This window comes from Pieris napi, chromosome 18, assembly GCF_905475465.1.
Source record: "Pieris napi chromosome 18, ilPieNapi1.2, whole genome shotgun sequence".
NCBI lineage: Eukaryota > Metazoa > Arthropoda > Insecta > Lepidoptera > Pieridae > Pieris > Pieris napi.
In genome coordinates this window covers 9,287,536-9,305,629 of record NC_062251.1, presented here as the reverse complement: position 1 = coordinate 9,305,629, position 18,094 = coordinate 9,287,536, and positions in this window count along the sequence as shown.

Sequence of the window (18,094 nt, the reverse complement as noted above, 5' to 3'; positions counted from 1 at the left end):
CAAAAAAAATATTAATAACAGACTAAAAACTTAAAAGCTAATCTTACAAATATATGAACAGCGAATAGTGATGTAAAAGGAAACATAAGATTTATACAAGTCGCGGTTGATCAGGATAGGATAAGGTTAAGAAATGATTATACAGAAGAGTTTTAAATTAGGTATTATATTCTTTATTCGCATAAACGAGCTCCCCCTTTTGGGCTATCCCGATAAGTATCTCGTTAGGTAATGAAGGGACGATGACTTTCAGTGACCACATTTTTGTGTCAAATGTCAAACATTATATTATTAACTAGCTGATCCGGCAAACGTCGTTTTGCCATGTTTATCATTTAGGTATAATAAAAATAGGGGTAGATCGTAGGGGGGTGAAAATTAGGGGTTGTATGTATTTTTTAATGGTGTATCATAAAAAAATAGAAATTAAAAATTGTCTAAATAATAAAAATAAAAATTTACGGGTGGACTACCCCTAACATTTAGGGGGATGAAAAATGGATGTTGGCCGATTCTCATAGATACCGGATAAGCACAAAACATTTCATCAAAATCGGTCAAGCCGTTTCGGAGGAGTATGGCAACGAAAACTGTGACACGAGAATTTTATATATTAGATAATACATATGTACATTTTATGTAATTAAAACAATCTTCAATAAGTAAACCCTATGCTAAGCTAATTATTGGCCTCTAAAAGCACATAAACTATAAATCTACTGTTTCGTCTTCATCCGCGTCGTCGTCATAATTATAAATTAGAGATGGTATCATGGTACTATCAAGATGTTGCCCGGATGTTGAGGTTGAAGGTTGTGGATCACTGTTGCTCTTAAATGAGTATGATTTATTGGTTCCAATAAGTCCGAGTACATCTGATGGTATAATAATAATATAGCCTTTAAATTCCGAAACTCTGTAATTTTATATATCTGAACTTTAATATATTTTCACTCCAGTATATCTCGGAGTTCGGTTTGCCTCTTGGCAAAGGCCTCCTCTAACCCTTTCCACTGTTCTCTATCTTTTGCGACTCTTCTCCAGTTGTAGCCTGCTGTAAGTTTCAGTTCGTCCTCCCATCTCTTGCGTGGTCGACCTCTTCTTCGTTTTCCGTCTCTAGGGTATCATTCCGTCACTATTTTGCTCCATTTTTCATAAGAGTCTGATGGTAACTCGTTGTCAAAACATTTTTTGTTCATTCCTTTTAATGTGCATTTAATCATTAAAATAGAATTTAATGTTGTTAGCCTCATGCGATTACGTAATTTTGATTTTATTAAATTCATGGCGCAAAAAATTCTTCAAATGGATTTTGTTTTGCAGCATCTTTATAGGAATGAACTTCAATCCAAAAAAGAATCGTATCCTCAATGTTTTGCCATCGTACGAAATTAATGTTTTTCCATTGTTGCGATATTGTTTCCAATACATTGTTATATATCCCAATTCTTTTGCTAGATCAATAATATCATTATCATTAGTTTTAGTTCGCAAAACTTCACTTACAGACGGCTTGTTCATTTTACTTAAGATTTTAATATATATTTTTTTTTAAATAAAATAGGGGGGCAAACGAGCTTGACGACCAAAAAGGGCAGTCTGCGCAGCCCATAGACACCCATTTTTAGTGCCGGCCATTGAGGGAGGAGTAGACTCGCTTTTAGAACATTTGGAGGGCGTATCTCTGAGGGAAGACCCCCCCGGGAGCCGATTCCACAGTTCGCTAGTTCGCAAAAGAAAATGCCTTGTGAAACGGACTGTGGAAGACCTCCAACCATCAAGATGATGCTAAAAAAGCTTCACTGTAAAATCAATGCACCTTTTTTTTACCAGTTTGATATCGCCCTCCGTTAAGTGTAATTTGCTAGCACAAGTTTCAAAAGCATAGCCAAGTGTCGTGAAGGGATTGAGATGACTTTCCTGAATAAACGTAGTTAGGACGTTTATGTTAGCAGGCTTATAAATCACTCGTCTACATATCGATCGCAAAAGAAAAGTAAGGGTGTCCTCAATTTTGTAGGATCGGCGTTTCACTCTCAAATACTTTTAAGGCTATATAACGTCACCTAATACGCTATGAATATATGTTAAGTAAAGCAAATTGTTTGGATCTTGGAACATAGAATGGAGAAGTTCCGCTGAGTAAGTTTTCTCAAGTTTTGCAAATAGAGAAATGCAATTTCAGTTCATCCCATTGCTGTGAAATACGAAAGACTGCTTGGTGTATGGAAAGCCATCGAGTCGTACACACTTTAAGTATTTTCAACGGTGCTTTGTCGCAATTTATTGTCTCATATATTTTTCTATACTCATCTTGACGTTTCGATAATAGACAAAACCAGTTGTATGTTTCTGATCATATATTCTATGTTTATATAGTATTTTCAGAAGCATGACTAATTGCCATCTGTAACTCCCTCTGCCTCCTTTAAACCTTCCTTGTGGGAAGCCGCCTTCTCTGGCGGCTTACCCTTAGGAGGAGGAGACTCGTCCCCATCCCTAATCGGGTTTTTAAAAAAAAGCCCGCTTCCTCGAATTGGAGCGGGCCCTGATCATTCCTTCATCCTCACTGTCCGAAGGCTTCACTCTCCTCTTTTGCATGTTTAAAAGTCTACCAACTCTACCACTGACTCTACGGTAGAGTCGATGATTTCTCTTCCAACTCTACCACTATCTCTATGGTTCTACTTTAATTAGCTCCAAAATGGTTTTTTTTAAATATTTTATATCGTTTCGAAGCCATACATATTCATAGATATGATCTGTAAAATTTTCAGTGTTATTATAATTATCTTTTTTTAAAAGTCTTTTTACTGCCCTCCACTGAGACTCAATTCTTTGTGACTCTCTAAAACAAAGTAAATTTCGTACATAAAATTAAAATTAATAATCCACTTTTCATGTTTTTTGTAGCTACTTACTTTTTTGTGAAGCAATGTTTTCGAACATACATTTTAATCTATTATCACCTCGCATAAAATGCAGATCAGAGTTAGGCTGTGTATTAATATCTATTAGTCTTTGTAGATTTTGATGTCGAGGCTTCAGGGGAATCAGGAGCTACAGCTCCATTTGTTATTTTTTTTAAATTTTTTAAATTTAAACTAAACTAAACTTTAAGAAACAAAGCTGGTAGGTTTTAGTGGCATGTACTGTTTTAGTGATGAAATGCCTTTGAATTGTATCATCGACTCGTCTATAAATTGGGAAGTTGTAGTTTTTGCAGCACTTTGACAGGATTTGTTGAGTATCTCGAGAAGCGGGCGAACTTTATACAATTTGTCATAATTAGGTGTTCCTCTCGGCAGCATTTTCAAATTGTCGTTCAAATGTAGATTTTCTAATACCTTCTTGAATCGTTTCCATGACATAATAGATGCAATTTCAGAATTACGAAAAAATGGATGACTCGAGAAATATAAATCTATAGTTGGCAGTGGGTGGAGTCCCATCAAAATAATAATGCCTAGAAAAGCGTTTAATTCAGCAGTGTCAACAGGCGTCCAGCTACGGCTGCGATATTGCTCAGCGTAATTATTACTTTGATGTATTATGAGATCTACTACGTTGTGGTAAAAAAAATGCGTAAAATAAGTAACAGGTCTGGTCCTACTTGGCATAAATTGCTTAGATTCAAAATTTATGCTATCAAAGTATTCTATGACGGGAGTCTGTGGGTAAAGCACCTTTTTCCATTCATTTTCCTCAGTATCTGACTCATCTGTATCAGACATGGCTGTATCTGGTACCGTAGGTGTTAGTGATTGAGCTAGGACACTGGGAGCAACATCGGGTGAGGATGATTCGCTGATACCACAGCGGCCCCTATCCAGATGAAGACCAGATGTAGATGGTTGCACTTCAGCAGAGCTTGTTGAAGGCTGTTTAGAATGTAAGCTATTTGATGAAGCTAACTCTACAAGTTCTTGAGACGGCACCTCATCTACTCACTCACTATCTTCAATATCTGATTCAGGTAGACAATCTTTGACGTTTGTTGCACGTGGAATGTTTACAAATTCATGTTTGAAGCAATTAGGAATGCCTTTATCAGTACAAAGTTTGACTAGATCATCATATTTTGCTTTTGATATGAGCAGCTGAGATCTATTACAGGGTAAAAGTGATACCTTAGCTTTTGACTGAACTTCAACATCAAAAGATGCTGCAGTTGCATTCATAGATGTTTTATATTTAACAACTTGCTTGTCCTTTCTGAAAGTCATAACACGGATCTTGCTTATTTTTCCTGTTAGATTACCCTTAACATATTTGTCACTAATACTATCCCATTTATAAAAATCTTCGTAACTCAGTCTTTCCACGGCGAAAAGTGATGTTTTCTGTCTAGCCGTTGCAATAACTGTTAACCATTGTGATGGGGCATAAACAGTTGTATTTTTTAATCTGTTTTCAATTATAGCATGAACACTATTCACGGGCATGTAAGTGTGTCCAGTCAAGAGAAAGTTTATTTGAATAGTGTTTATAGTTTTACACTCTTGTAATGAGGAGTGCAACATTGCCAATACAGTACGGTTGCCGTTTTGGCCCGGACAACAATCGCAGTAAAGAAGTAATCGAGTGACGTTCCCTCTAGCATCCACTGATTGAATATCAACTCAAACTCAAAATATCTTTATTCAAGTGGGTAACCAAGTATACTTTTGAATCGTCAAGTTAAATTAATCGTAAATTTACATTTACTACCAGTTCGCAAGTCAAGGGCGTAGAGCGGGTAAGAAGAACTGGCAAGAAACTTTCCGCCACTCTTTTTAATCGCCAGGTATTGTCATACAAATTGTTTGAACTGGAGCAATTCAATCCCAAGGATTAGGATCATTTAAGTAGTCCTCAAATTTATAAAAAGCTTTGTTATATTTATGCATTATAGTCGCAATCTCGTTAGCGCCACGCTTTCCGTTGCTCTCATCCCAGTAGAAACAGAAAACATTACGGGTTCCATTTTCGTAACACATAAATTATACACTGCTAGTTTTCTACTGTAGTACAGCAGCATAGATTGGGCAAAAGGTGTGTTTGATACTTTTTCGAGATCAAAACTAGCACAAAGAGTTGAAGGATCATCTTTGTGAATATTTTTGTGTACTTTAAAACTTCTCTCCATCGGAATTATGCGAATCGTATGATCGTCGACGCATTTTTTCTTGAATATAAGATATTCCTCATTCGCAGTTTCCAAAATATCATATTTTGATAACCAGTAATAGTCCATGGACTTCTTTTGCGTAGTCACTCCTTAATTTGTTTCATAACCTAAAAAAGGAAGAAAAAAAAACATTAACTTTAATAGGTTATAATTCACAAACTTACATAATATCAATTAATACACAATACGTTAGCTGGCATAAAGTATTTTGATAAAATAAGTGAATATTTATGTAATTTAAGAGTAAAATACTAACCTGTGAAATGCGATCCAAACTCCACGGTTTTTTTACATTATGCTCAGTTTTTGCGTGACTTGCATAGTACTCGAGAACCTTTTCGCCGTAAACTCTTTTACTATCACTTTCTTCGTCATTTATTAACGAATTATTCACTTTTTCACTGCGAGAAACAACATTATCGACAGCGGCCGCCATCTTCACACATAAACAAAGCGTTTGCAGCGCCTCTACCGGTAATTAATCTAACTACTTTACGATATGATCAAATAATTGACCATTTCATGAAGAAGCCGCGCGTTTAGTTGCCCATATCGAGAAACGATTTCTTATCATTGATCTGCCCAAACCACATCACGATGTGGCCAATAGACAATGAAACATTTCATGAAATGTAACCATTTCAAATTCTCGAACATTTCATGAATTGAGCTAATCTACGATATGGCCACGACATATACAAGCAAGTTTCTTAATATGTTTTAAACAATTTTGGATGCTTCTTTACAGTCATAACTGCTTCAAAGATATACAAACTTGGTACTAACAGTTTTAACAATTATTATCAATATGACGTTTATTTCTACAATCCACAATAAGGTTATACAAGTTTGAAAAAACAACACCAATTACACTGGCGTACAACCATTTTGGTGCCGGGGGTTTTAGACCTGACTTTAAGCATGTAAGACATGGTGAAATCAAAAATGTAATCGGTTTTTTTCTATCAGCTCTAGTTTCCGAGAGAAATAAAAAATCATTTTTTCAATAAATATATATTTTTATGGCATTAAACATCAAGAAATTGTCTTTACAGCTATTTTCTCGAATTAAATTGACTTGGGCAATCTCGCATGATTCCCCAACAGTACTCGGCCATCATATGAGTGTCCCATCTTCCTTGGTATCTATTCTCCATTGTTTTTGTCTCGGTGAAATCGTTCTCCTCGATCTTCGCGTAGGTCTCCTAAATTGTGTTGGAATTGATCTACATTACTGTTGAGATAGTGAAATTTCATACTCATATTACAGCCTAAATCGTTGAATCGAACCAGCATATCTTCTACTAATTTTACATAGTTCTCAGCCTTATGATTTCCCAGGATTTCCTGCTATACAACTGCTACAAAAGATTTCCACGCAAGCCGTTCCACATCATTCATAGAAGTCTCAAATTTAGTGGTATCTTTTATAAGTATCGACACACGATACTTATCAAACGTGCTTAAGTCATTTCGAGGATATGGTATTTCTGCTGTCTGACTTAACCCTTAGTAGCCTGATTTACGAAAGTGATTTATTTTTAATATTACTGTGTTTGCTTGGGTCTAGATGAAGGGAAAAATAGCTAAAAAATCACAATATTTATTTTACATATTTATTTAGAAAAAAAAAAACAGGTATCAATTTGGTACTTCAGGCATTAACGCCATAAAGAAATCAGATATACCTATGCATGAAATAATGCGAAACATTGATTGTTTTTACTATCGCATAACGACAGTTTACACTTTTTACAGAACCAGGAGGTAAGTTTCCTACAATTATTAAATTTACACTTATTTCTAGAATCCATAAATATTTTTTCATGACCAATACAATCGCAACGCACATCAGTAGGGGGTAGTACTTGTACACCTGTTTGTGTCTTTTAGAAGGTACTGTAGTGTCTTGTCGACAGTTGGTACTGGGTCTTCCCCATTTATTTTTCGATTGACTTTGATATCTACATAAAGTATCGGCAAGCTCAGTTCTAAAATCTGCTAACTTCATAATATTCTTCTGAAGCTTTCCTTTCATTGTGTTTGTGATTCATTTAAACAAAACGATTTTTACATGTTAGGTTCTTTTAATAATTATACTCCAAAAACAAAACATTTAAACTAAGTTGGATAAAGTAACAAGGTTAGAAATTATCGAGGTAAGAGCGCGTGTGCTCAGTAGCGTGCGGTGGTGGCTAGTGACGCATCCGGCGCGTGCGCTGCTGCTCGGTCCCTCCCCTCGCGTCCGCCCGCTCCCCGCCGGGCTTCTTAGGGATGGGACGCGGTCCATAGACAATCGCCGTTCCCTCATGCTAGGGATGAGCGCGTAGCTGTGCGCGTGAACACATTGTGTTTACCTTTTTGTATAGTACCCAAGCATTGATCACAGTCATGTCTAACAAGTGGTAGAAGAGCCTCGTTGTCCACGTTCTCGACTTTATGCGGATGCGATATCGACCAATGAAGCTATCCATCAAATCAACGCCGCCCATGTGTGCATTATATTCTTTTATGACCCGAGGATATGATACTTGAACATTGGCCTTTAGTTTTTTTTCGTAGCGGGTTATAGTATCCGCTAGTTCAGCGCAAACATACGTGGAAAGTAATAGTACTTGTTTGTTGTCTTTCCAACTTGTGATATCGAAGTACTTTCGGTCTCCTCCACATTTTTCTGATGGAGTTTCTGCTGTTGCTGCGAATCGATTAGAAACCCCTTTTATACGGCCCTGTTTAATTTTTAATATCCCACAAAATGCAGCGAGGCAGACAGAAACTTTTTCTTTGGTTTTGTGCTTACTAATAAAATACTGTTTTGATAAAGTGCGCCCATTTCGAGTATTATTTCTTGGGCATTTCCTTTTAACAGGGTTCTAAACTAAATGTTGCAAAATATAGTTGTCCTAACTAATTTTATTAGGATGACGTAAAACTTTTTGTGAAAGTAAAAAATGTCGTTTGAATTTAACATATCACATTTGTATATACTTTTTTTGTTGTGTTGACACTTCGGTTCTTCTGGTAAGCTTTTTGCAGAGTACCTGAAAGCATCAATACTAATATATATTATATTAGCATAACTTAAGAAACAAATACATGTATTATTATCAATAAAAGACACATGACTATCTAGGGAAAACGTAAATAGTAGGTATATGGGGCAGAAATCGTATCTATAACTTTATAACATTATAAATAATTTGAAAAAAATATTATTAATTAAAAGATTTAGGTAAGGAAATTAATTTAATAATTTATTATTACGTTTTTCTTATTACTATAAACCCTTAATTAAAAAAAAAGTTGCTTAAAAAGGTTCATTTTGGGTAACTAAGTAAAAATAATAGTAAAATATATATTTTCCATTTTATAAACACAACTGTGAACCCGGAGTTGTTAATATCTACTAGTATTTGAAGTCAAGGCCCTGTTATGGAACGGTATGAATCACTACGTGACCACAACACAACTCAAGCAATGTGAAATTACAAGTCCTTTTGTCTTTTCTTATGTTTTTCATTAAGCTTCAACTTTGACTTTTTTAGCTAATTATTTATTTATTTAGTTATTAAGCTTACGACATCACACACAGTAATAAATCTACTAATTATTTTACAAAATCTTACATCTAAAATGTGTGACAGTTAATGTAAACATAAGTTTCACAAAAAAATATTAAATAAAAATTAAAAAATACAATTAAAATTTATTCGTTACTACAAGCACATAATAAAATAAAATAAAATTACAGAAATTTAGAGCAGAAAAAAAAGTTAAATCAACAGCAAAACAGCGAAATTAGGTTCGAGAAAGGCACCCCACAATGCTTTCTCTAAAACCGATCAGCCCACTACCGAATATATCCAGCTCCGGATAAGCTGTGTTCAATTTGTTAAAATCGCGAAGAATTCGAACGAGATATGCCTGAACTTCTAGGTTCGTTTTGGCAGAAGGAATTTGGAAGATATTGTTGATTTTAAACCTAGGGAATGAGTAAGGGACGACAATTTTGATATCCTGTAAGAGGTCACTGCTCTGTATATGGTTATTGAGCAATTTATGCAAAAGGTAACACCGGCTAGAGTTCTCCGGTTGTACAGAGATAACATATTGAATTTTTTAAGTCGCTAATTATGGTTCCACAACATTTATTTTTTCTTCCATAATTTGATAAAAATGAAAGCACGATACGAACTCCACCAGTTTATTCAAACGATGGCGGCCATGACAGTGCGCAGAGCTGTCTGTCATTGGTCGAATGGGACTTAGACGAGTTTGATTTACACCGACATTGTGACTTAAGCAATATTGAAATGAAACCTAAAGGTGGGAACTGACCAAAGTTACGATGTGTAATGTAGCATTCGCATCGAGCATGTTACGCTGTGTTTTAAAATCGGCGTAACATGCTCGTCAAACGTCTGTGCTCTGCTTTCGCCGCCAGTGTTCAAGAGATGGCCGACAGCGAGGACGCGTTGGTATCTTTGATTCTACTTAATTATTGTTTCATACAAATTAAGAAGAAGAAAAAACGTTACTGGAGATCAAACTTATTTAAAAACAGAGGCATATGTGGTGGTTTGTCATTGATAGCAACTTTGAAAACCAAATGATTACTGGACAGTATAAAAACTTTGTACGCATGTCTCCGATCGATTTTGAAGAACTGTTGAATTTATTTGCTCTGGATGAGCTGGGTTGAACAACACTTCCTCTTTTCTTCCATTTTATAGAAAAATACAGAGATTTTTCTTTGTTCCACTCCATGTTTGATTGATTGACGTGTGATTATTCGCGACGCGCGTGCGCTCAGGACGACTTTTGACAAAGAGCGTACTGACCGAACCGCGTACCACCCAAAGGATTCGCCAAAAAACCGACAGCCGGGTGGAGCACTCAAAGCGAGCAACGAGCGGCTCGTTGCTCGCTGGTTTCGCCGTAACACGACGTACTGACTGCACAAATGCTCGCTGTGTAACATTACATTACATGTTACATTACGCCTCGTAACGTTGGTCAGTTCCCACCTTAATATTTTGATAATTCATCTATAACAATGTTGCAAACATTGCACTTCACAACGTCCGTCATTTTAAATAACAAAATTTATACGTCGCTGCGATAGCTGCGTAACAAAATCACACGACACACTATTTCTTCAAATATTTAAGTATCAATAATCTCACAAATGTCAAAAATAAAAATTTTATGAAAATAAAAAATCGTCAATCTGACAAGCAGTCTTGGCAAACATAGGAAAGTTCCTCACCAGTGCTAGCTTCTTGAGTCCAGTTTTTGCATTCCAAACATTGCACCCATTTTTCTTTGGCTCTGCTATTTGAATATGGCTCAAAACAACAATTAATGCAAAAGGATTCTTCTTCTTTACTGTTTTCGTTTCCTTTTAGTTTCTTGACAACCTTCATCTTTTTAGTTTAAGTACCTGGTTTTTTTCAAATTTTTGTTTCTTCAAAGTTAGGTTTTTTCACCTTTTTTTTCACCGTTCTAGCTGCTTCGATTGCAGCTAGTTCATCCTTAACGGGAGTGTCGGTAAAGATAGCGGATTTCACTGTGCGTCTATTTGTTTGATGTCCTTTCCTTGGTGGAGCCTTTAGTAAAGGTCTAAGAGTTTCAGGTGAGAATGGAATTACTGTCACAGCAACTGAAGTATCTCGTGATGTAGATGCTACTCGTATTATATCAGACGTAATGACTGTGGAGAAAACGAGAACGCATTCAGCAATTAAAGGCATCGTGATAGTTTTAAGCATTGGATGGATAGGATGGACCAGGACTAACAGAAGTTGCCAAAGGTCGTTCAGTAATTTGACTCGGAAAATAATCTGCATCCTGGAATATTTGTTAACTGCCCAAAGTCCGGTATGAATAAATTCGGAAGATATATTGCGCGATGTGACGGCTATATCAAACTATGTTTTCACTATCCCAGGGATATCATAGATGGATATTATATTACTTTTCCTGGATTAGACCGCATCCAATTGTCGCAAGCAGTGTTAACTGCCTTTTCACTGGCCCAAAAACGGCTCTGTCCATTAGCTGCAACTTATGGGTGAAGAGAGGTGGAAAAGTTAATAGAATTATGCCATTTTCCCTGCAGAACTCGATATTTTTAACTGCTATGTGTGAAGCGTGGTTATCTTTTAACAATAGTGTTTTATTTTCTTTTGATGGTCTAATTTGGTCTTTGAAAAATTATTTTACCTAATGTATATGTTTATAGCAAGTCTAAAAACATTTATTTATTATACATCTCGAAATACATTTGCGACCATGAGCAACGTCGAAGTAAACAACAACGATTTGATCCACGAACATCAACCGTAAGTAACAGAGACCCCCGGAGCCCTAAGCGCGAGCGGCAATCTTTATACGCTGGAATCAGATATTTATATATATTTCTTTATTTCTAAGCTAAATATACTTATATCTTCTAATATCTATTGCAGTACGTCCGTTTGCAATAACACCATGAACGTGGATAAACCTGTATTGGAAGATTCACTATATCATTGTAATATGAGGAATATAATTTTAGTAGGAGAGATAAGTTGTTAGTAATGTTAGATAAATCATAAAACTGGGCAATAGATTCACAAGTTTTATGTGTGAAAACGAGCTCTCCATTCAAGTTGGTAATCTGTCATCAACGAATACTACTTTCCATTTCCACCATATACGAAATCTGAAATATTGGAATTATACATACATTATTGTTAATGCAGGATAGTATAAAAGTTAATACTAATTTCTTTTCTTTTAAAAAGGATTATAAATTAAACAAGATGTTTCCTTGAACAGAGGTGTAATCGGAATGAACAAGCAATATTAAACTAAAATACGCCTTGTTCCGTTTGTAGCAGATAATACATCTGTACAAATAAGGTTTGCTATCCTGACTGCTCAACTTCAAATTAAATAACTCAACATCAGATTCGTCCGACACAAAGTTTTGTCGACTATCACTACCACGCACTTGTTTTCACATCACTTTTAAATGACCCCGTCGGCCACACTCATCACAATTGTATTGCTTAAAACGACACTTATCCGCTGTGTGCGCCTTGCCACAACGCCAGCATGAAACATCAGGACCTGAAGTCCCCGCGCCTCCATCTGCTGAACGCACAGCGACACCAGCGCCCTTGGCGCTCGGTATGTAGGTCGTGCGCGGATGCTGGCTGCCCACACGGCCACCGCTACGCGCGTACTGCTAGCCCTCGCTCACCTGACCGCCTGTTGTTCCTGATGCCTCATTCACCGATTCCCTTGTGGACCCACTGACCTCTGCGTGCCTTTCAGCCGCCTCCAATGCCTGTGCCAGTTCCACAGCCTCTTTATACTGTATCTTTTTTTCGGCGAAAATTCGAGATCGCATAGCATCATTCGCCAGACCCGATACAAATTGATCCCGTAGATTATCTTCTAACGTTGAGCACGATAAACACTTGCCAGAATTACACGTGGATGCTAAGTGTTTAAGGGCCTGCAAATAGTCGGTTAAAGACTCCCCAATATGTTGACGTCGCAAACGAAACACGTGCCGTTCCGCGATTTCGGACCTTTGAGGTTCTAAATGTTCTGTTACTAATTTGACTAACTCATCAAACGTCGAATCTTCAGGAAACCCTGGTGCACAAAGATCACACATAAGCATATATGTTTCTTCCCCGACCACAGTCACCACCATACTAACTTTTAATTCTTCGCTAATTTTATTTAGTTTAATATATTGTTTTACGCGCCGAATATACGCTGGCCATTGCTTGGAACTCAAATTAAATGGTTCAATTTTTCCAATCGACATTTTACACTTTTTTAATCGTTAATCCTCGTCGCCAAATGATACCAAAAGGCGGGCTCAGAAGACAGACTAATTTATTAATGTTCGTAATAGCAGGTAGGCGATAGATGCTACATGTTACGGCATGCAGTTGTCCTAGGTTTGAATTCTGTTCTCCCTAAGTTCACTTTAATGTAAAAAAATCGAAGGTCCGTCATTTTGTACAGACGTTCTATGTCGCTTACTTCTTCTTTCAATGCAATCCGATGGTTTATAGTACTCCTCTCTTCCCACCTGGGCGTTCATATCTCCAATGATGATTTTGATGTCCCTATTCGGGCACTGATGGTAGGTGTTTTCAAGAGTGTTCTTCCGTTGGTGCATGGGCGTTGATTATGCTGTATTTAAAGAATTTCCTTGCAGCGCTGTACGCATAGGCGATCACTCAGCCTTAAAGTCAATTACTTTGGCTTCGGCTGTCTTACGCACCACAAAACCTGTACCTAGCTTATGGTGTCTCTCATGGCCGCTGTAGTATACGGCCAAGTCTCTTTTGCATGCATCCACTCCCTGTCCATCTCATTTCTTGCAGCGCCAATATATCAGAGACCCCCGGAGCCCTAACCGCGAGCGGCAATCTTTATACGCTGGAATCAGATATTTATATATTTCGTTACTTCTAAGCTAAATATACTTATATCTTCTAATATCTATTGCAGTACGTCCGTGGTGTGTTGGTATTCCGAATTCCGTCATCTTTTCTAGTATCGTCCTGAGTGCGAAAACTTGGTCCATAGTTGATCTGTTGCGACGGAAACCACATTGATACTGACAAATTGTGTTCTAGACATATGGCAGAAGCTTAGTTAGGTAATAAATTAGGTCGGAGAGAACTTTATATGCGGTATTAAGTAGCGTGATGCCTCTGTAATTATGGCAGTCCAAAGTGTCACCTTTCTTATGTAAGGGTATGATTACACCAGAGTTCCAATCTTCTGGCATAGTCTCATCAACCCACACTCTCTCTATATGCTTGTGAAGAACACGAACAAGGCTGTGGCCACCCTGTTTTAAGAGTTCTGGCGGTATACCATCGTATCTTGGGGACCTTTGGTTCTTAAGACACTGTATAGCAGATGCAGTTTCAACAGCCGTTGGTAAGAATTCGTCATCTCTCCAATTAGTGTCAAGTGTCGAGTCATCTTGGTTAGGAGTAACGTTTGCATTGGCAGTAGTTCCATTTAGCAGTTCTATGAAGTGCTCGGCCCATCTTTTCATCGAGGTCATTTACAATTTCACCATCTTTGTTACGGCATGCAGTTGTCCAAGGTTTGAATTCTGTTCTCCCAAAGTTCACTTTATTGTAGAAAAGTCGAAGGTCCGTGATTTTGTATAGACGTTCTATGTCGCTTACTTCTTCTTTCAATGCAATCCGATTGTTGGTTTAAAGAACTCTCTTCCCACCTGGGCGTTCATATCTCCAATGATGATTTTGATGTCCCTATTCGGGCACTGATGGTAGGTGTTTTCAAGAGTGTTCTTCCGTTGGTGCATGGGCGTTGATTATGCTGTAATTAAAGAATTTATCCTTGCAGCGCTGCACGCATAGGCGATCACTCAGGCTTAAAGTCAATTACTTTGGTTTGGGCTGTCTTACGCACCACAAAATTTGTACCTAGCTTATGGTGTCTCTCATGGCCGCTGTAATATACGTTAAGTCTCTTTTTTGCATGCATCCACTCCCTGTACATCTCATTCCATGCAGCGCCAATATATCTGGTATAAATGGAGTAATTTGTTCCATGAGAATTCTTAAAGCCCCAGGTCTGTTTAAAGTTCTAACATTCCACGTGCATAGGCGAAAAACATTGTCCCTATTCTTGCCAGTTCGTTTAGTTGAAATCTGTCCGGTTTTATGTAATTTAGGTTTTAATCGGTTGGTTTTTAACTGGACAGGTGATTAGCCCATCGCAGTCTAGACTCTAGACACTTGACGGGGCTGCCGTCTAAGGCCCTGTGCCTGGCCCTTTAATTTCGGGTATTGTCCCTCCTCTGTTCGATCTGGTTTTACGGCGCCAGAAATTCGCCTTTGCTCTGCTGATTCAGCTACTGCACCGCGAGAAGTAATGAAAGTGGCACTCGCTTGAGCACGGTGGGTGCAGCATTGCCCGGGTGGCACGACGTGGAAGTGAGCAAATAGGACATGCTGATGTTACCTTTCTACCACCGGGTGTAGTAAAAGCATTTCTCGGCATTTGGATAGGAAACACTCGCCAGAGAGCTAGAAGTGATCCCACCGAGACCCTGCATCAGCTTTGACTATGCACAGATGTTCTTGCATAGTGTCAGTTGACCTGACCCCCCTTTATTGTAACTATTGAATAGAATATCTGAAAATTCCTGCATAATTTGAACGGAAGTCTTGGTTTACTGGCACGAGTACGAAAATTCCCTTAAACTTGTGGAGAACCTCCATACAACCGACTAGCCACGAATCTCCTTAAAAAATACACTTTCGTTAAGTTTCTAGGTTCTTGTATTGCGTAATTATTATCTGAATTATTAGTATAGTATTAGTATTAATCCAAACGGCTGTCACGTTTCGAACAACGCAAAACACAAAAAGGACCTTATTGCAATAAATAACACGGGTCAACACGAATTTTGAGTCTGCGTTCTGTACCTCTGATTTTGATTACTTATGCCTAACTAATTAAAGAAAAAATATTTTTATCTATTAAAGTTTGCTTTTGTAGTTACTACAACGAAATTTATTTTTTATGAAAGAGCTCTTTTTTTAATTTCAATTATTACATGTAAAAGGAAAACAGTTTTGAATTCACATTTTTTTATTGACTTTAATTATACAAGACGGCATATATAAACCCACAAATACAAAAAATAATACAAATAAGACTTTAAAAATGAACAGACTTGGTATTTCTTCTGTGTAAGTTGGAACTTTTTCGTATGAGCCCCCAAATGTAGTCACCCATCATGTTTTCATTATATTGTCCTTGATAACGCTTTTCAAAGTTTATTACATCTTGGTGGAAACGTTCCCCTTGCTCTTCCGAATATGCACCTAAGTTGTCTTTAAAGTTATCCAAATGAGCATGTATCATGTGGACTTTCAATGACATTCTGCAACCCATAACTTTGAAGTTGTGAAGCATATCAGTAATAAGCTCCGTGTAATTATCTGCCCTTCTGTTGCCAAGAAAGCCATTAATCACTGCTTTAAGGCTGAGCCACGCTTGTTTTTCGTGGGTACTGAGGAGCTGTAGGAATTGTTCACTGGCCATTATTTTCTTTATTTGTGGACCAATGAAAATACCAGCTTTAATTTTAGCCTCTGACAATTTCGGGAAAAATGATTTTAAATATTGAAAGGCCTCAGAGTCTTGACGCAGAGCCTTTACGAACTGCTTCATCAGACCTAATTTAATGTGCAATGGAGGCATTAAAATATGATCGGGCTTCACAATCGGTTCATTTTTGACATTATGTTGTCCTATTTGAAACTCGCTCCGTTGTGGCCATGAGTGCTGCTGGTAGTGAAGTGCATCGGCTCTACTGTCCCATAAACAAATGTAACACGGATATTTAGTGTACCCGCCTTGCATTCCCATCAGAAATCCAACCATTTTGAAATCTCCTTAAAACTTGTAGCAACATTTTAACGCTCTCGTAATTTTCTTTAAGCATTACAGAATGAGCAAGGGGAAGAGATGGAAATTTATTTCCATTGTGAAGCAGAACTGCCTTTAAGCTTTTTGTAGAGCTGTCGATGAAAAGACGCCATTCAGAGGGAATGCAAGGGATTCCGATTGCTTCAAACAAACCTTTCACATCATTGCAATAACAAAGTCCGTCTTCTTTTGTAAAGAATCCAGAAAATGTTTTATGACGTGTTCTTTGGTCACTTATTTTAACATCGCTTTTGAGCAAATTCCATTGTTTTAGTCGTGAAGCTAATATTTCTGCTTTAAGTTTAGGTAGATTTAAATCTCTTACTAAGTCATCAAACTCTTCTGAATTAATTAGATGTGGTTCAACAGATGGTGATGTGATCACGAACTCGCTGTCTCCGCTATTACTAGATATTTGTGTCCCAGTATGACTATAATTGGGAACCACATTGGCGTGTGTACCACAAAGAACGGTTCGGTGGCCGTCGATACACAATTCATATTAAAATAATAAGTCCTGAGTACATACCTCGTCAATGTCTCCTTACAGAAAGATAGGCACACAATATTATCAGCCGTAAGGATTTGGGATTAGTTTTAGTATGGGCACAAACAGAGGTTAGACTGATCATAATTGATACCTTGCCTCACAATAGTTCTTAAACACGCACTAAACACTCACTATACAATTTTAAATAGTGGACGTATCTATAATTAACAAAAAGTATATATGTTTTATCCAAATAAAAATGCTAGATGCACGAGAACACGTAACCCAAAAGAAGCTCAACAATGACTAACAAAAAATGAGTCGATCGCCCGTGCGTAAATATTTGGCATCACCCTCATCAATTTTATAAAATTAATATAATGTATTTCGAACAGCGTGTTTTTTATTTGTTCAGCGCCCGATCTCTGTATTGTGCAAATTTTGTCACAAAAATACTCTTTACAATGTGTATGGTCTTCAAAGGCATGCATCACTGAGTTATCTCTGTGTAAGTTACGCGTTGCCTCAAGTTTATCTTCTTTTACAAATTCAAATTCAAAAATCATTTATTCACGTAGGTAACACAATGTACACTTGTGATTCGTCATTAAAGAAATACATACATATATATATATATATATATATATAATGCTTCTAATTTTACATTTACTGCCAGTTCTCAAATCAAGGGCGTAGAACGGAAGAGAAGAACTGGCAATAAACTCTCCGCCACTCTTTTTAATCGCCATGTTTTTTTTTTACACAACGTTTCTAAGGAGCTGTCAAAGTCAAAGTCAAATCATTTATTTCAATTAGACCATCTAAAATGGCACTTTTGAACGTCAAAAAAAATATAAAGAAGATTCTAGTTGCCCCTTCCAAAAGTTAGTTTCGTGTGGAGAAGAATGGGCAAGAAACTCCACACTTACTCTTTTAAA